Raw genomic sequence first — 20,557 nt, 5'->3', positions numbered from 1 at the left:
CCTTACGTGGGCGAATTGATACCCGCTGCCTCTTCTCGTCTTGAACTATTTCTAGAGGCAACACATACCAAAATGAGAGTGTCGTGCCAAAATATAAAATTATACATGGTTCGTTTGACCTTTTTATACATTAATTGACTTTACATGCATTATTTAATGTGCATAATTCAAATTTGGACTACAATCACAAGGTTCGGTACATCTCATAATTGGATTGAAAAATCATATAAGTGTACATGCATCCTTGGGTCCCATGCAAGCTATGGGAATGAATTTCAGACATCTCGGGGTCTTGCCTCGGCCACACAAACATTGAGAAACTCGGGTTTTAAATCATGTAAATCAAAAACTCGTCAGAAGATTCATGAAACTTGGCATGGTGTCATGAACATGGCACATATGTGTCGTGGTAAAAAAATTAACCAATTTGGGATAAGTATTGGCACAAGCCCCTTACAAACCAGAGTTTCTTACTATAAGCTTTTTGGTTCGGATATGAAACACGTCACCTTATGTGCGTGAAACGGAATCCGCTGCCTCTTCTCGCCCGAACCAATTCTAGAGGCAACATAGACCAATATGAGTGTCGTGCTAAAATATGAAATTATTCACGGTTTGTTTGGCCCTTTTTATACATTAATTAATGAAACTTGGCATGGTGTCATGACATGGCACATAAAGACACCATATCATTTTATTTTCCTATTTGAGACTCGTTTTTAACATATATTTTCTTCTAGAGCCAACATTGAGGATATTACTTTAAATAATAGTAAATCTAGAACTCATACAAAATTCAAGAAATTGGGCATGACGTCATGATATAGCACAAATATGTTGTGGTATTTTTTTGTCCACTTTGGGAAAAGGCGAACACATTAATAGCGAACAAAAGCTTTTTGAAACAAAGAACTGTCATGTTTCCACGCAAACGGTTCCATTATTTCCAAACCGTGGGCGTTCTACTGCCCTTATGTGTTGCCAAGGGTCACACTCTTTTATTGTCTAGGGCCTAGGAGGTGTCGTGCAAGCAGCTGCTTGAATTGACGGGAGGCGTACGAGCTGGCCTCTGCTGCATAGGATCACCGGGAGGCGTGCAGGTAGTATGTCGCAGGCTCACAGGAAAGCAAGCCCTTTGACCTCCATATCCGACTTCCTTGCTTCCAACCTGTCCATCAATGGCGCCCGAGCCGATGTTTTATAGGAGGCTTTACTGCCCACTCACTCACAATCCTCTATATATCTTCGTCTCCCATTCCCCTCCATCAAACCTCTACGGTGACCTATGCCATGGCGCACAAGGATCATATGCCACTATTCTTCCAGTTTGGTGAAGTCGACACCGAGTCGGAGGAGATATAACATACATACGAGTGGGACACCATGGACATGGCTCTCGAAGAGCTGCATGCCGCACCGGATGCTGCACTGGCGCACTCTCCAGCAACCATCCCCGCGCCCTTGCCAACAACCATCCCCATGGCATTTACGGGCTGGTCACCGAGCATCATCGTAGTGCTGGAAACCGCAGACGTCACGAAGGTCCCCAGGGACCCGCATGAGCTCGTGTACGTGCAAGCGTAACGCCTCCTCCTGTGTCCATGCTCGTGTGCGTCCCTGCACATGCCACGTCGGTCCCCGTGCGCGTGCCCGCACCCATGATGCACATCCCCGTGCACGCACCATCACCCACTGTGCTCGTGCCCGTGCACACACCTGCACCCGTCATGCCCCCCTCAGCGGATTGGGTCGCCGCTGTCGACAGCTTCCTCGCAGCAACTCTAGTCGCCCCCCCCCCGCCTCGCGTCCGTCGATCGTGCGATGACCGACTCTTTGATTGGGAAGTCCATAACATTCTGGTCTTGTTTGATGAACTGAACAACTGCGCCTCAGAGCACGACAACGCCGGTGAAAGCCGCTGCAACTAGTTTTCTTTATATTGTATATCTGTCGTATGAATGTAAACTCAAAGCTTGACTGAAATAGTTTGATGAACTAAGTATTTATCACTTAATTCACATAGTAAACAAAAACTATCATTATTTTCTCTGAATAAACACTCTCACAAATGGTTCAGGTTGAATACCCGTTCACAGATCAACAAGTATCTTTCCTTCATGTTGGAAATATGCCCTAGAGGCACTAATAAATTAGTTATTATTATATTTCCTTGTTCATGATAATCATTTATTATCCATGCTATAATTGTATTGATTGGAAACTCAAATACATGTGTGGATACATAGACAACACACTGTCCCTAGTGAACCTCTAAGGACTAGCTCGTTGATCAAAGATGGTCAAGATTTCCTGACCATAGACATGGGTTGTCATTTGATAACTGGATCACATCATTAGGAGAATGATGTGATGGACAAGACCCAAACTATAAATGTAGCATATGATCGTGTTAATTTACTACTACTGTTTTGTGCATGTCAAAGTATCTGTTCCTATGACCATGATATCATGCAACTCCCGGACACCGGAGGAATGCCTTGTGTGTATCAAACGTCACAACGTAACTGGGTGACTATAAAGGTGCTCTACAGGTATCTCCGAGGGTGTGTGTTGGGTTGGCATGGATCGAGATTGGGATTTGTCACTCTGTGTGACGGAGAGCTATCTCTGGGCCCACTCGGTAATACAACATCACAATAAGCTTGCAAACAATGTGTCTAAGGAGTTGGTCACGGGATCTTGTATTACAGAACGGGTAAAGAGACTTCCCGGTAACAAGATTGAACTAGGTATGTGTTGGGGAACGTTGCATGGGAAACAAAAAATTTCCTAAGCGCATACAAGATCTATCCATGGTGATGAGAATCTACGAGAGGAGAGATCGGAACCACATACCCTTGTAGATCGCTAAGAAGAAGCGTTAAAGAACGCGGTTGATATAGTGGTATGTCTTCTCGATCCAATCATGATCCGTGTCATGAACTCCCGATCAAGCGCCGAACGGACGTCACCTCCACGTTCAACACACGTACAGCTCGATGACGCCTCCACCTCCTCGATCCAGCGAGCGAGGGCGGAGTAGTAGATGAGTTCTTTGGCAACGCGACGGCATGGTGGCGATTGTGGTGGTGCTATCCTAGCAGGGCTACGCCTAGCGCTACCGAAACTGCAAACAGAGGAGAAAACAATCTAGGGAGAGAGAGGGGTGCCAAGGGCTTCGTGTGTGCTCTTGGGGCACCCCGTCCTCTCTATATATAGGTGGAGGGCATGGGAAACAACCTCTCCAAGCCCTAGGGCACAGTCAAGGGGGGGAGGTGGAATCCTAGTCCCCTTCCTTCCCTTTCCATACAAAGGTGGACTTTCCACCTTTCCCAACTGCATGGGCCTTGAGGGACATGTGCGCTTGGCCCAATAAGTCCACGACGTCTTCCCTAAGCCCATGCAAACCCTTGGGACATGGTGAAACCCTTGGTGGACTTCCGGACTCCTCTGTAAGTTTCTAGAATCTTCTAGAAGCTTCCCGGTACAATACCGGAAAAAACCCGGAACTTTTCCGGTAGCCAAAATATGACTTCCCATATATAAATCTTTACCTCCAAACCATTCTGTAGCTCCTTGTGACATCTGGGATCTCATCCTGGAATCCGAACAACCTTCGGTTACTACCACACATAACTCATTAATACCAAATCGTCACCAAACCTTAAGTGTGCAGACCATGCGGGTTCGAGAACTATGCACACATGACCGAGAACTCTCCGGGCAATAACCAATAGTGGGACCTGGATGTCCATATTGGATCCTACATATTCTACGAAGATCTTTATCGGTCGAACCACGATGTCAAGGATTCAATCAATCCCGTATACTATTCCCTTTGTCAATCGGTATGTTACTTGCCCGATATTCGATCGTGGGTATCTCTATACCTAGTTCAATCTCGTTACCGGCAAGTCTCTTTACTCATTCTGTAATACAAGATCTCGTGACTAACTCCTTAGTCACATTGCTTGCAAGCTTCTTGTGATGTTGTATTACCGAGTAGGCCCTAGAGATACCTCTCCGTCATATGGAGTGACAAATCCGAGTCTCGATTCACGCCAACCTAACAGACACCCTCGGACATACCTATAGAGCACCTTTATAGTCACCCAGTTACATTGTGACGTTTGATACACACAAGGCATTCCTCCGGTGTCCGGGAGTTGCATGATCTCATGGTCATAGGAACAAATACTTGACATGCAGAAAACAGTAGCAATAAACTGAGATGATCACATGCTACATTCATAGTTTGGGTCTTGTCCATCACATAATTCTCCTAATGGTGTGATCCCGTTATAAAATGACAACTCTTTTCTATGGTCAGGAAACCTTGACCATCTTTGATCAATAAGCTAGTCCATTAGAGGCTCACTAGGGACGGTGTGTTATCTATGTATCCACACAAGTATTTGAGTTTCCAATCAATACAATTCTAGCATGGATAATAAAAGATTATCATGAACAAGGAAATATAGTAATAACCAATTTATTATTGCCTCTCGGGCATATTTCCGATAGTATGGAGATATCGATGATCGAATCTCGCGCAAGTAACGTACTGAACAAAGGGAACAACATACGAGATTGATTGAATCCTTGACATTGAGGTTCAACCGATGAAAGATCTTCGTAGAATATGTAGGAACTAATACGGACATCCAGGTCCTACTATTGGTTATTGACCGGAGAGTGTCTCGGTCATGTCTGCATAGTTCTCGAACCCGCAGGGTCTGCACACTTAAGGTTCGGTGACGTTTCAGTATAGTTGAGTTATGTATGTTGTTGGCCGAAGGTTATTTGGAGTCCCAGATGAGATCCTGGAAGTCAGGAGGAGCTTTGGAATGGTCCCGGAGTAAAGATTGATATATAGGAAGTTCCGTGTTGGTCACCGGAAAAAGCTCGGGCGTCACCGGTAGCGTACCGGGGGTGCTGGAAGGGTTCTGGGGGTCCATCGGAAGGGGCCACCAGCCTCGGAGGGGCCACATGGTGTGTGAGGGATGCGCACCAGCCGCTGGTGGGCTGGGTGCACCTCCCTACCTGAGGCCCATGCGGCTGGGCTGGTGGGAGGCCAACCCTAAAGGGCGGCGCCACCCTAACTTGGGGGCCAAGCCATCCCTAGGGCAGCCACCCCACCTCATCTTGGGCGTCGCCCCTCCTAGGGGGAACCCTAGGGTGCAGCCACCTCTCCCCTCCCCTATATATATCTAGATGGGGAGACAAGGATGTAACCAACCCAAGGCCACGGCACAACCCTGTCTCTCCCACAGATCAACTTTCTCCATTAGATCGGTTCCGGTTTTGTTGGCGAAGTCGTGCCGGAACAGCTCCACCAACACCGCCACCATGCCCTTGTGCTGACAGAGAACTCATTTACTTCTCCACCCTCTCTGTTGCTAGATCAAGGAGGTGGAGATTGATACGTCTCCAACGTATCTATAATTTTTTATGGTTTCATGTTATTATCTTGTCAAACTTTGGATGTTTTATATGCCTTTTATATCTTTTTGGGACTAACTTATTAACTCAGTGCCAAGTGCCAGTTCCTGTTTTTTCCGTGTTTTTGACCCTTTTCATAGGAAGATTTGAAAGAGAGTCTAAACGGAATAAAATCCCCGAAAAGATTTTTTTCCGAAATAGAAGAAGATCGGGAGACTAGAGAACCAAGGCAGGGGGTCCCCAGGGACCCCACAAGCCCTCTAGCCCCGGCCAGGAGGGGGGGCTCACATGCTTGTGGGACCCCCTGGACCTCCTCTGCCCTAGGTTTTGCGCCTATATATTCCCTATAATCCCAGAAAAAAATCAGGAGATCATCGAAAGTACTTTTCCGCCGCCGCAAGCTTCTGTCTCCGCAAGATCCCATCTGGGGCACGTTCTGGTGCCCTGCCGGAGGGGGATTCAGACACGAAGGGCTTCTTCATCAACATCATGACCTCTCCGATGATGCGTGAGTAGTTCACCATAGACCTACGGGTCCATAGCTAGTAGCTAGATGGCTTCTTCTCTCTCTTGGATCTTCAATACAAAGTTCTCCATGATCTTCATGGAGATCTATCCCATGTAATCTTCTTTTGCGGTGTGTTTGTCGAGATCCGATGAATTGTGGATTTATGATCAGATTATCTATGAATCTTATTTGAGTTTCTTCTGATCTCTCTTATGCATGATTTCATATCCTTGTAATTCTCTTCGACTTGTGGGTTTCGTTTGGCCAACTAGATCTATGATTCTTGCAATGGGAGATGTGCTTGGTTTTGGGTTCATACCGTGCGGTGACCTCACCCAGTGACAGAAGGGGTAGCGAGGCACGCATCATGTTGTCTCCATCAAGGGTAAAAAGATGGGGTTTTCATCATTGGTTTGAGATTATCCCTCTACATCATCTCATCTTGCTTAAGGCGTTACTCTGTTCGTCATGAACTCAATACACTAGATGCATGCTAGATAGCGGTCGATGTGTGGAGTAATAGTACTAGATGCAGAAAGTATCGGTCTACTTGTCTCGGACGTGATGCCTATATGTATGATCATTGCCTTAGATATCGTCATGACTTTGCGCGGTTCTATCAATTGCTCGACAGTAATTTGTTTACCCACCGTGATATTTGCTATTTTGAGAGAAGCCTCTAGTGAACACTATGGCCCCCAGGTCTACTCCACACCATATTTTCAGCCTTACACTTTTTCTTCGTTGCACTTTCCGCCTTCAGATCTCACTTTGCAATCAATATTGAAGGGATTGACAACCCCTTTATAGTGTTGGGTGCAAGCTCGTTTGTGTTTGCGCAGGTACTCTGGACTTGACGAGATTCTCCTACTGGATGATACCTTGGTTCTCAAACTGAGGGAAATACTTACTGCTCCTGTGCTGCATCACCCTTTCCTCTTCAAGGGAAAAACCAACGCAAGCAAGTCTCCGTCAACGTGTCAATTTCTGGCGCTGTTGTTTGAGAGGTAGCAGAAGGATTCCTGGCGCTATTGCTTGGGAATGACTTTTATTGCCGTAGCAGAAGAATTTCTGGCGCTGTTGCCAGGGAGGATCAAGTCAAGAACTCATCCAAGTAAGTGTCGCAAACTCATCTCTTGCATTTACTTTGTTTGCCAGTTGCCTCTCGTTTTCCTCTCCCCCACTTCACCAATTTGCCTTTTTCATTCACCTTTTCGTTCGCCCTTTTCTCTCGCCTGCTCTTTGTTCGCTTGTGTGCTTGCTTGCTTGCCGAAGTCACCATGAATGAAAACACCAAACTTTGTGACTTCTCGAATACTAATAATAATGATTTTATTAGTACTCCCATTGCTCCTGCCACTAGTGTGGAGTCATACGAAATCAATGCCGCTTTGCTGGATCTTGTTATGAAAGAGCAATTTTCCGGCCTTCCTAGTGAAGATGCCGCATCCCATCTCAATACCTTCATTGAGCTTTGCGATATGCAAAAGAAGAAAGATGTGGATAATGATGTGATTAAATTGAAGCTTTTTCCTTTCTCGTTGCGAGATCGAGGAAAAACTTGGTTTTCGTCTTTGCCCAAAAATAGTATCGATTCTTGGGATAAGTGCAAAGATGCTTATATATCCAAGTATTTTCCGCCGGCTAAGATTATCTCTCTCCGTAATGATATCATGAATTTTAAGCAACTTGATCATGAACATGTTGCACAATCTTGGGAGAGAATGAAATTGATGATTAGAAATTGTCCCGCTCATGGCTTGAGTCTTTGGATGATTATACAAATCTTTTACCTGGCTTGAATTTCGCTTCTAGAAATATCTTGGACTCCGCCTCAGGTGGAACGTTCATGGAAATCACGTTAGGAGAAGCCACAAAACTCCTAGACAATATCATGACGAACTACTCTCAGTGGCACACTGAAAGGTCACCTACTAGTAAGAAGGTACACGCTATAGAAGAAATTAACTCGTTGAGTGCTAAGATGGATGAGTTAATGAATTTGGTTGCTAGTAGAAGTGCTCCTTTAGATCCTAATGATATGCCCTTGTCTTCCTTGATTGAGAGTAGCAACGCTAGCTTGGACGTTAATTTTGTTGGTAGGAATAACTTTGGCAACAACAATGCTTTTAGAGGAAACTATGTTCCTAGGCCTTTTCCTAGTAACTCCTCTAATAACTTTGGCAACTCCTACAACAATACTCATGTAAATTACAATAGATTACCCTCTGATCTAGAGAGTAATATCAAAGAGTTTATCAACTCACAAAAAAAATTCAATGCGTCCATAGAGGAAAAACTACTCAAAATTGACGATTTGGCTAAAAGCGTTGATAGAATGTCTAGTGATATTGATGCTTTGAAAGTTAGATGTGCTCCTCCCAAGATCAATATGGATGAAACTTTGAAAGCTATGCGTGTTTCCATGATTGAGAGCAAAGAAAGAACCGCCCAAATTCGTGCTAGACATGAATGGCTTAAAAAGGCGTGTTCTTGTGATAAGAATCACGAACATATTAAAGTGCTTGGTGTGACTCCCATTGAATATTTGTTTTCTTGTGTCAAACCTAATGATGATGGGGCTGGATATGAATCAACTTTGGTTGAAAAGAGCCCCAATGATTCGGAGTCCATCTATCTTGATGCTAAAAGCATTGAAAGTGGAGTAGAAGATATTAAAACTTTGAGTAGTAATGAAATTACTACTTTGGATTTCAAGGAATTCAATTATGATAGTTGCTCCTTGATTGAATGCATTTGCTTGATGCAATCCATGCTAAACTCTCCACACGCTTATAGCCAAAACAAGGCCTTTACCGATCATATCGTCGAAGCTATGATAAAATCTCTTGAAAAGAAACTTGAATTGGAAGTCTCTATCCCTAGAAAGATTCATGATGAGTGGGAACCTACTATCAAAATCAAAATCAAAAACTATGAATGCAATGCTTTGTGTGATTTGGGTGCTAGTGTTTCCGCGATCCCAAAGTCTTTATGTGATGTTCTGGGTTTTAATGAGCTTGAAGAGTGTTCTCTTAATTTGCATCTTGCGGATTCTACTGTCAAGAAACCCATGGGAAGGATCAATGATGTTCTTATTATTGCAAATAGGAACTATGTACCCGTGGATTTCATTATGCTTGACATTGATTGCAATCCTACTTGCCCTATTATTCTTGGTAGACCTTTTCTAAGGACTATCGGTGCTATCATCAATATGAAGGAAGGGAATATTAGATTTCAATTTCCTTTAAAAAAGGGCATGGAACACTTTCCTAGAAAGAAAATAAGATTGCCTTATGAATCCATGATGAGGGCCACTTATGGTTTGAGCACCAAAGACGACGATACGTGATTCTATCGCTTTTATGCCTAGCTAAGGGCGTTAAATAATAGCGCTTGTTGGGAGGCAACCCAATGAATTTATCTTTTTCTTTATGTTTTGTTGCGTCCACACCATCATAATTCTGTTGTGATTGTGTTTTTTTGTGTTTCTTTTTGTGTTTGAGCCAAGCAAAACCTTTATGATTAGTCTTTGTGAGGGTTGTTTGATCCTGCTGGAAAACGACAGAAACTTTTCGCTCACGAGATAATTTTTCATTTTTATTCAGAAAGAACTGTTGAGTTGATTCTTTTTTTTGCTGGTTTATATGCCTTTTTCCCACGCAGTCGTAATTTTTCAGAATTTTTTAGGTAACATAAGTATACAAAGTATACAAATTGCTATAGACTGGTCTATTTTTGATAGATTCTGTTTTTGTTGAGTTGGTTGCTTGTTTTGATGAAACTATGGATAGTATCGGGGGGTACTAGCCATGGAAAAGTGAGAATACAGTAACCCAACACCAATATAAATAGAATTTAAGTTTGCTATAGTACCTAAAGAGGTGGTAGTTTGTTTTCTTGTGCTAATGTTATCACGAGTTTTCTGTTTAAGTTTTGTGTTGTGAAGTTTTCCAGTTTTGGGTGATGTTCTCATGGACAAAGAGATAAGAAGTGGAAAGAGCTCAAGCTTGGGGATGCCCAAGGCATCCCCAGACAAATTCAATGACACCAAAACGCCTAAGCTTGGGGATGCCCCGGGAAGGCATCCCCTCTTCCGTCTTCAATCCATCGGTAACATTACTTGGAGCTATATTTTTATTCACCACATGATATATGTTTTGCTTGGAGCGTCTTGTATCTTAGGAGTCTTTTCTTTTTGTTGTGTCACAATCATCCTTGCTGCACACCTTTAGAGAGAGACATGCACTCATCGTGATTTTGCTAGAATGCTCATCGTGCTTCACTTATATCTTTTGAGCTAGATATTTTGCTCTATGTGCTTCACTTAGATCTTTGAGAGCACGGTGGTGCGTGACTTGGTAGTTGGCTTATGCTATGAAAGAAGTCCCAAAGGTGATAGGTACCCAAAGAGGATACAAAAACCTCCATCTTCATGTGCATTGAGTAGAAAGAGAAGTTTTGATTCCTCTCAATTAGTTTTGAGACATGGATTTGGTAATATTAAGAGCTATGTTTGTAGGGTGTTGTGAATCTAGAAATACTTTGTTAAAGTTAGTGATTTCGGTAGCATGCACGTATGGTGAACCGCTATGTTAGGAAGTCGGAGCATAATTGATCTATTGATTGTCATCCTTTGTGTTGAGGTCGGGATCGCGCGATGGTTAACACCTACCAACCCTTCCCCTAGGAGTATGCGTTTAGCACTTTGTTTTGATTACTAATAAAAACTTTCGCAACAAGTATGTGAATTCTTCATGACTAATGTGAGTCCATGGTATAGATGCACGTTCACCTTCCACCATTGCTATCCTCTCTAGTACCTCGCAATTCTCGCCGGTGCACAAACCCACCATATGCCTTCCTCGAAACAGCCACCATACCTACCTACTATGGCATTTTCATAGCCATTCTGAGATATATTGCCATGCAATTTCCACCCTTCCGTCTCATGACTTGTGTCGTCACTCTCATATTGCCATTGCATGATCGTAAGATAGCTAGCGTGATGTTCCAACGTCATACGCCAAGCTAGATCGTTGCACATCCCGATACACTGCCGGAGGCATTTCCTATAGAGTCATCATCATTTTGAGCTTTGAGCTGTGACTAAATAAAAGTGTGATGATCATCATTATTAGAGCATTGTCCCATGTGAGGAAATAAAAAAGAGGCCAAAGAGCCCAAAATAATAATAATAAAGGAGAAGAGGCCAAGAGCCCAAATAAAAATAATAATAATAATATAAAAAAAGAGAAGAGAGAAAAAGAGAGAAGGGACAATGCTACTATCTTTTTCCACACTTGTGCTTCATAATAGCACCATCTTCTTCATGATTGAGAGCTTCTTGCTTTGTCACTACCATATGCTAGTGGGAATCTTCATTGTATAACTTGGCTTGTATATTCCAATGATGGGCTTCCTCAAAATTGCCCTAGGTCTTCGTGAGCAAGCAAGTTGGATGCACACCCACTAGTTCTCCTTTTGAGCTTTCACATACTTATAGCTCTAGTGCATCCCTTGTATGGCAATCCCTACTCATTCACATTGATATCTATTAATGGGCATCTCCATAGCCCTTTGATATGCCGAGTCAATGTGACCATCTCCTCCTTTTTGTCTCACAACCACCACCACACTCTATTCCACCTATAGTGCTATATTCATGGCTCACGCTCATGTATTGCGTGACAGTTATAAAAAGTTTGAGAAAGTAAGAGTGCGAAAACAATTACTTGGCCAATACCGGGGTTGTGCATGATTTACATTAGTTGTGTGAGGATGATGGAGCATAGCCAGACTATATGATTTTGTAGGGATAACTTTCTTTGGCCTTGTTATTTTGAAAGTTCATGATTACCTTGCTAGTTTGCTTGAAGTATTATTGTTTTCATGTCAAAAGCAAACTATTGTTTTGAATCTTACGGACCTGAACATTCACATCACATGAAAGAAGTTGCAAAGGACAACTATGCTAGGTAGCATTCAACATCAAAAATTCAGTCTTTATCACTTCCCTACTCGAGGACGAGCAGGAGTTAAGCTTGGGGATGCTTGATACGTCTCCAATGTATCTATAATTTTTTATGGTTTCATGCTATTATCTTGTCAAACTTTGGATGTTTTATATGCCTTTTATATCTTTTTTGGGACTAACTTATTAACTCAGTGCCAAGTGCCAGTTCCTGTTTTTTCCGTGTTTTTGAGCCTTTTCAGAGGAAGATTTGAAACGGAGTCCAAACGGAATAAAATCCCCAAAAAGTTTTTTTCCGAAACAGAAGAAGATCGGGAGACTTGAGAACCAAGGCAGGGGGTCCCCAGGGACCCCACAAGCCCTCTAGCCCCGGCCAGGGGGAGGAGGTCGGGTCTCACAGGCTTGTGGCCCCCCTTGGACCTCCTCTGCCCTAGGTTTTGCGCCTATATATTCCCGAAAATCCCAGAAAAAATCAGGAGATCATCGAAAGTAGTTTTCCGCTGCCGCAAGCTTCTGTCTCCGCAAGATCCCATCTGGGGCACTTCTGGTGCCCTGCCGGAGGGGGGATTCGGACATGGAGGGCTTCTTCATCAACACCATGACCTCTCCGATGATGCGTGAGTAGTTCACCATAGACCTACGGGTCCATAGCTAGTAGCTAGATGGCTTCTTCTCTCTCTTGGATCTTCAATACAAAGTTCTCCATGATCTTCATGGAGATCTATCCGATGTAATCTTCTTTTGCGGTGTGTTTGTCGATATCCGATGAATTGTGGATTTATGATCAGATTATCTATGAATCTTATTTGAGTTTCTTCTGATCTCTCTTATGCATGATTTCATATCCTTGTAATTCTCTTCGAGTTGTGGGTTTTGTTTGGCCAACTAGATCTATGATTCTTGCAATGGGAGAAGTGCTTGGTTTTGGGTTCATACCGTGCGGTGACCTCACCCAGTGACAGAAGGGGTAGTGAGGCACGCATCATGTTGTTGCCATCAAGGGTAAAAAGATGGGGGTTTTCATCATTGGTTTGAGATTATCCCTCTACATCATGTCATCTTGCTTAAGGTGTTACTCTGTTCGTCATGAACTCAATACACTAGATGCATGCTAGATAGCGGTCGATGTGTGGAGTAATAGTAGTAGATGCAGAAAGTATCGGTCTACTTGTCTCGGACGTGGTGCCTATATGTATGATCATTGCCTTAGATATTGTCATGACTTTGCGCGGTTCTATCAATTGCTCGACAGTAATTTGTTTACCCACCATGATATTTGCTATTTTGAGAGAAGCCTCTAGTGAACACTATGGCCCCCGGGTCTACTCCACACCATATTTTCAGCCTTACACTTTTTCTTCGTTGCACTTTCCGTCTTCAGATCTCACTTTGCAATCAATCTTGAAGGGATTGACAACCCCTTTATAGCGTTGGGTGCAAGCTCGTATGTGTTTGCGCAGGTACTCTGGACTTGACGAGATTCTCCTACTGGATTGATACCTTGGTTCTCAAACTGAGCGAAACACTTACTGCTCCTGTGCTGCATCACCCTTTCCTCTTCAAGGGAAAAACCAACGCAAGCAAGTCTCCGTCAACGTGTCAATTTTTGGCACTGTTGTTTGAGAGGTAGCAGAAGGATTCCTGGCGCCATTGCTTGGGAAGGACTTTTGTTGCCGTAGCAGAGATCGTCATCGAGTTATACGTGTGCTAAATGCGGAGGTGCCGTCCGTTTGGCACTAGATCGGGATGGATCGTGATGGGATCGCGGGACGGATCACGATGAGATCGTAGGACGGATCGTGATTGGATCGCGAAGACGTTCGACTACATCAAACGCGCTATATATGCTTCTGCTTAGCGATCTACAAGGGTATGTAGATGCATTGTCCCTTCTCATAGATATTTGTCTCCATAGATTGATCATGGTGAGCGTAGGAAAAGTTTTGTTTCCCATGTGATGTTCCCCAACAGTGGCATCATGAACTAGGTCTATGCGTAGATGACATCTCGAGTAGAACACAAAGGAGTTTGTGGGCATTGATATTCAGATTGCTTCCCTCCTTAGTCTTTTCTTGGTTCATCGGTACTGTGGGATGAAGCGGCCCAGACCAACCTTACTCGTCCCCGTAGGAGAGACCGGTTCCATCGAGTGACATGCAACCTATTGCATAAATATGGCTGGCGGGTGTCTGTCTCTCCTACTTTAGTTGAATCAGATTCAATAAAGGCGGTCCTTGTAGAAGGTTAAATAGCAACTTGCATATCAACATTGTGGTTTTTGCGTAGGTAAGAAGCGTTCTTACTACATACCCATAGCAGCCACGTAAAACATGGAACAACAAATTAGATGACGTCTAACTTGTTTTTGCAGGGTATGCATGTGTTGTGATATGGCCAAAGACATGATGATATATATTTAATGTATGAGATGATCGTGTTTTAGTAGTTAATATTGACTTGCATGTTGATGTTACGGCAACCGACAGGAGCCATAGTGTTGCCTTTAATTTTTGTATGACCCATGTGTCACTCATTAAGCGTTATGTGATGCTTTAATTTATCGCTAAATGGTAGCAATAGTAGTACAAGCATGGTTGGCGCGACAACCTCAATGGCAACACAATGATGGAGATCATGGTGTGGTGCCGGTGACGATGGAGATCATGTCGGTGCTTTGGAGATGGAGATCAAAAACACCAGTTCATGGCCACATCATGTCACTTATGATTTGCATGTGATGTTAATCCTTTTTATGCACCTTGTTTTCCTTAGGACGACGGTAGCATTATAAGGTGATCCCTCACTAAAATTTGAAGATAAAATTGTGTTCTCCCCGAGTGTGCACAGTTGCTACAGTTCGTCGTTTTGAGACACCATGTGATGATTGAGTGTGGTCAACTCTTTGTTCACATACAACGGGTGCATGACATTTTTGCACACGCGGAACACTTGGGTTAAACTTGACGAGCCTAGCATGTACAGACATGGCCTCAGAACACAGGAGACCGAAAGGTCGAACATTAGTCACATAGTAGATATGATCAACATGGAGATGTTCAGCATTGAAGCCACCTCATGTCACACGATGATCGGGCATGGTTTGGTCGATTTGGATCATGTACCATTCGAATGACTAGAGGGATATCAATTTGTGTGGGATTTCTTAAATAATATGATTAATTGAACTCATTATCGTGAACATAGTCGAAATGTCTTTGCAAATTATGTAGTAGATGATTAGCTTGCACTGTAGCTCCCCTATATTTTGATATGTTCCTAGAGAAAGCTAAGTTGAAAGATGATAGTAGCAATTATGCGGACTGGGTCCGTAAACTGAGGATTGTCCTCATTGCTGCACAGAAGGCTTATGTATTTAATGCACCACTCGGTGTGCTATCCCAAGTGTTGTTTGTAGATGTTGCAAACATCTGACATACGTGTTTTGATGACTACATGATAGTTTACTGTGCCTTGCTTTACGACTTAGAATTGAGGCGCTCAAGACGTTTTGGACGTCGCGGAACATATGAGATGTTCCAAGAGCTGAAATCAAGATTTCAGGCTCGTGTCCGTGTTGAGAGGTATGAGACCTCCAACAAGGTTCTTTGCCTACAAAGTAAGGGAGAAAAGCTCAATCGTTGAGCATGTGCTCAGATTGTTTGGGTGTTGCAATCACTTGAATCGAGTGGGAGTTGATCTTCCAAATGAGATAGTGATTGACATGTTCTCCAAAGTTGCTGCCACCAAGTTATTGAGCTTCGTGATGAACTATCGCATACCAGGGATGGAGAAGATGATCCCTGAGCTATTCACGATGTTTGACACCGCGAAGGTAGATATCAAGTAGGAGCATCAAGTGTTGATGATTATTAAAACCACTGGGTTCAAGAAGGGCAAGGGAAAGAAGGGAAACTTCGAGAATGGCAAGTTAGTTGTTGCTCCAATGAAGAAACCCAAGAATCAAAACCCAAGACTAAGTGCTTCTGTGATGAGGGAAATGGTCACTGAGGTAGGACTGTCCTAGATACTTGGTAGATAAGAAGGCTGGCAACGTCAACAGAAGTATATCAGATATATGTGTTATTGATGTGTACTTTACTAGTACTCCCAGTAGCACCTCAGTATTAGATACTGGTTCAGTTGCTAAATGTTAGTAACTCAAAATAAAGGCTATGGAATAGATGGAGACTAGCTAAAGGCGAGGTGACGATGTGTGTTGGAAGTGTTTGCAAGGTTGATGTGATCACCATCGCACGCTCCCTCTACCTTCGGGATTAGTGTTAGACCTGAATCTTGTTTGGTGTTTGCGATGAGCATGAACATGATTGGATCGTGTTTATTGCGACACGTTATTCATTGAAGGAGAATAATAATTACTCTGTTTACTTGAATAATACCTTAAATGGTCATACACCTAATATGAATGGTTTACTGAATCTCGATCGTGGTGATACACATGTTCATAATATTGATGCCAAAAGATACAAAGTAGTAATGATAGTACCACTTACTTGTGGAACTGCCGCTTAAGTCATATTGGTATAAAACGCATGAAGAAAGCTCCATGCTAATGGATCTTTGGACTCAATCAGATTTGAATCGTTTGAGACATGTGAACCCTGCCTATTGGTGTAAACGCATGAAGAAACTCCATGCAGATGGATCTTTTGGACTCAGTTGATTTTGAATCACTTGAGACATGCAAATCATGCCACATGTGCAAGATGACTGAAGGCATCGTTTTCCATTGAGATGGAATGAGCAAGTGGCTAATTGGAAATAATACATTTTGATGTATGCAGACCAATGAGTGCTAAAGCATGCCATGGATATCGTTATGTTCTTACTTCACTCATGATTTGAGTAGATACATATGTATTTAATTGATGAATCACGAGTTTGAATTATTGAAAAGTTCAAGCAATTTCAGAGTGAAGTTGAAGATCATCGTGACAAGAGGATGATATGCCTATGATGTGATCGTAGAGATGAATATCTAAGTTGCGAGTTTGGTATACACTTAAGACAATGTGGAAATTGTTTCACAACTCATGCTACCTGGAACACCATAGTGTGATGGTGTGTCCGAACGTCGTAGTCGTGCCCTATTGGATATAGTGCAAGCTATGATGTCTCTTATCGAATTACCACTATCGTTTTTGGGGTTATGCACTAGATACAACCACATTCACCTTGTATAGGGCACCATTTAATTTCATTGAGATGACACTGCATCAACTATTCTTTAGAGAAACTAAGATGTCGTTTCTTAAAGTTTGGTATTGTGATGCTTATATCAATAGGCTTCAGCTTGATAAGCTCGAACCCAAAGCGGATAATTGCATCTTCATAGGATACCCAAAGGAGTCAGTTGGGACCTCCTATCTCAGATCCGAAAGCAAAGTGTTTCTTGATGAAAACGAGTCCTTTCTCAAGAAAAGAGTTTCTCTCGTAAGAATTGAGTGGGAGGATGGTGGAACTTGATGAGGTTTTTGAACCGTCACTTCAACCAGAGAGTAGAAGGGCGCAGGAAATTGTTCCTGTGGCCTCTACACCAGTTGAAATGGAAGCTGATGATGGTGATCATGAAGCTTCAGATCAAGTTACTACCAAACCTCGTAGGTCGACAAGGACACGTACTGCTCTAGAGTGGTACGATAATCCTGTATTGGAGGTCATGTTGTTGGACAACAATGAACCTATGAGCTATGGAGAAGTGATGGTGGGCCCAGAATCCGACAAATGGCTAGAGGTCATAAAATTCGAGATAGGATACATGTATGAAAACATGGTGTGGACTTTGTAAGGACTAATTGATGGTCGTAAGGCTATTAAGTACAAATGGATCTTAAAAAGGAAGACATACGATGATGGTAAATGTCACCATTTAGAAAGCCCGACTTGTTGCAAAGAGGTTTCCGACAAGTTCAAGGAGTAGACTACGATGAGACTTACTCACCCGTAGCGATGCTAAAAGTCTGTTGGAATTATGTTAGGATTTGCTACATTTTTCGATTATGAAATCTTGCACATGGATGTCAAAACATTATTTCCTCGACGGTTTCCTTGAGGAAAGATTGTATGTGATACAACCAGAAGGTTTTGTCGATCCTAGGGATGCTAACAAGTATGCAAGCTCCAGCAATCCTTCTATGGACTGGAGCAAGCATCTTGGAGTTGGAATATACGCTTTGATGCGATGATCAAAGCGTTTGGGTGTATACAAAGTTTATGAGAAACTTGTATTTCCAAGAAAGTGAGTGGGAGAACTATAGAATTTCTGATAAGTATATTTGGTTGACATATTGTTGATCGGAAATGATGTAGATTTCTGTAAAGCATATAGGGTTGTTTGAAAGGAGTTTTTCAAAGGAAAACCTAGATTAAGCTACTTGAACACTAAGCATCAAGATCTATAGAGATAGATCAAGACGCTTGATAAAACTTTCAATGGATAACATACCTTGACAAGTTTTTGAAGGAGTTCAAATAGATCGGTCAAAGAAAGAGTTCTTGATTGTGTTGTAAGGTGTGAATTTGAGTAAGACTCAAAGCTCGACCAACGACAAAAGAAAGAGAAAGGATGAAGGTCGTACCCTATGCCATTAGCCATAGGCTCTATAGTATGCCATGATGTGTACCGCACCTGATGTGTGCCTTCCATGAGCCTGTCAAGGGGTACAAGAGTGATCGAGGAATGGATCACTAGACAACGGTCAAAATTATCCTTACACTACTGGAAATCAGTTTTTTGTCGTCTGCCAAATCTTCGCCATCTGCTGGCTGATGGTAAAGAGTGTCTTTGTCGTCAGCTCCCACAAAGCAGACGACAAAGAACTGGTTGATGGCAAAGAAGGTCATTGCCATCAGTCAATTATTTGTCGTCTGCCGCAGGCGGCAAAGAAGGGGACAGCAGACGGCAAAGATGCTCATCTGGCCGGGGAAACCTTAGGTCAAACTACGCCCTTCTTTGCCGTCCGCCAGCAGACGGTAAAGATGCCAGAGGCACACAACAAAGAGTATAGACCATTTGTTGTCCGCCAGCAGACGGCAAAGTAGACGAATCTACTAACGTCCGTCCCAATTCTCTCTCCATCCCGATCCTGTCAAATGCCACTCTTCCCCCCTCCTCTCCCCCAACCCCCACCGCCGACACCACTGTCGCGTCGTCGCCCCCGGCGCCACCCCAGGGGCCGCCAGCCCCGCCGGCGCCGCCCCGGTGCCCACAGCCCCCCGACGGCGTTGCCTCACCGCCCCCGATGCCGGCCCCATAGTCCCACCGCCGCCCCACCGCCCCCGCAGCCCCAACACGGCCGGTGAGCCCCCATACCCCCACCCCCATGGGAAATTTACTTGTTTTTATTTAGTTTTTTGGAGTAAGAAGAAGAAGAAGAGGAGGAGGAGGAGAAGAGGAGAAGAAGAAGATGAGGAGGGGGAGGAGGAGGAGGAGAGAAGAAGAAGAAGAAGAAGAAGAAGAAGAAGAAGAAGAAGAAGAAGAAGAAGAAGAAGAAGAAGAGGAGAAGAAAAAAATAAGAAGGAGAAGAGAAAAAAAAGAAGTAGAAGAAGAAAAGAAGAAGAGAAGAAGAGAAGAAGAAGAAAAAATAAGAAGGAGAAGAAGAGAAAAAAGAAGAATAAGTAGAAGAAAAGGATAAAGAAAAATAGAAATAGAAATAAGAGGAAGAAGAAGAAGAAGAAGAAGAAGAAGAAGAAGAAGAGAAGAGGAGGAGGAGGAGGAGAAGAAGAAGAAGAAGAGGAGAAGAAAGAGGAAAAATGAAAAGAAGAAGAAGAGAAGAAGAAGGAGAAGGAGGAGGAGGAGAAGGAACCCTCCTTCTTCTCCTCTTCTCTCCTCCTTATTTTTTAGCTTGTTTAGCTAATTATCCTCCAAAATGACATAATAAGCTAAAAACCTTGGTTAGCTCATGGATATTATATTCTTAGATTGTTTTCCTAAAAAATGACATAATTAGACATAATTAGCATATTTGTGTTGATTAGGTGGATTTACATGTGATGGTTGTCTCGTCGCTGTGAGGTCTGCTGTGCAAAGACCTCCCCGTGCGTTGTACGAGCTCCGCCCTTGCATTCATGGGTCAGTACAAATGTCATCTCCTCCTCGCCCCTACATTTACTTTGGATCGGTTTTCAGATGAAACTTGCTAGATTTAGGTAATTAAATTAATTTATCAGTATGCGTGACCAGTATGCGTCTCCCGCTCAAAAGGGTTTCAGTTATAAATATGAATGCATTTGCTTATATTTATAACCGTGATTCTTTCGAATTGTTCAACGTTATCCATGGACAGCCCAAGTATGTGTAGATTGGGTTCGTTTTCCCATATGCTTTGTTCCGGATCCGATGCATAATTTCGATAGTGCCTCCCTGTTGTTCTTCGGATACACATCCTCTCTGTTTATTGCGGAGATGTGTATCAGGAGAATAGCGGGGAGGTGCTGCCGAAATTTTGCGTTGGATCCGGAGCAGAGCATGGGAAAACGAACCCAATTTACACATACTCGGGTGGGATTAGGGCCTATCTTTACCTATTAGCGTGTAGGTGGCATGGACGTAATAAAAATGGCGAACTTGATTAACTGATGAATATATATGCTAAATTATATATAAATATATT

This window comes from Hordeum vulgare, chromosome 1H (genome assembly GCF_904849725.1).
Source record: "Hordeum vulgare subsp. vulgare chromosome 1H, MorexV3_pseudomolecules_assembly, whole genome shotgun sequence".
NCBI classification, from domain to species: domain Eukaryota; kingdom Viridiplantae; phylum Streptophyta; class Magnoliopsida; order Poales; family Poaceae; genus Hordeum; species Hordeum vulgare.
This window is presented reverse-complemented; position numbering follows the sequence as displayed.